This window comes from Penaeus monodon, chromosome 25 (assembly GCF_015228065.2).
Source record: "Penaeus monodon isolate SGIC_2016 chromosome 25, NSTDA_Pmon_1, whole genome shotgun sequence".
NCBI classification, from domain to species: Eukaryota; Metazoa; Arthropoda; class Malacostraca; order Decapoda; family Penaeidae; genus Penaeus; species Penaeus monodon.
The window spans coordinates 33,064,039-33,064,419 of record NC_051410.1 but is presented as its reverse complement, the minus strand read 5'-3'; the positions used below and the strand labels follow the sequence as shown (position 1 = coordinate 33,064,419).

General features: G+C 43.0%; 1 protein-coding gene across 3 annotated transcripts in view; it reads right to left on the bottom strand.

Annotated features, from left to right (window-relative positions):
- The window catches only part of LOC119589152, a 28,879-nt gene extending 28,498 nt beyond the window's left edge, over positions 1 to 381 (bottom strand). The window contains exon 1 of one of the 3 annotated variants that reach the window (XM_037937729.1): positions 127 to 381. The gene's annotated coding sequence lies outside the window, so the exon portion shown is untranslated. The remainder of the gene's footprint in view (positions 1 to 126) is intronic. The other 2 variants (XM_037937727.1, XM_037937728.1) reach the window with 2 other exon arrangements.

Sequence of the window (381 nt, the reverse complement as noted above, 5' to 3'; positions counted from 1 at the left end):
ACATTTCAAATTCAGTTGTACTAACAAAATAATCCTCTCACTGGAGCCTCATCCACACCCAGTTCAAAACATCAACAAAATCTACTCTGAAGCAAGTAGTTAACCAGTTGCATTCTAAACACGTACCTGCTGTGGGTGCACTTGTCAACGCTTCCAGTGCACCCTACTTAGCTTATGATATTATGTATACAAAAACCACTTCTCACATTATTTCGGTATATCCTTCAGATGTATCATACCGAAACAACGTATAAAACTGAGCGAGGATCGTATTCTCACGTACACACAAACGTAATAATAAACAGGTAAGCCAGACAACTAGAGGCAACGCCAGGGACAAACCTCGGCCACGCTCGCACCAGCTGACTCGCCGAGCTAGAC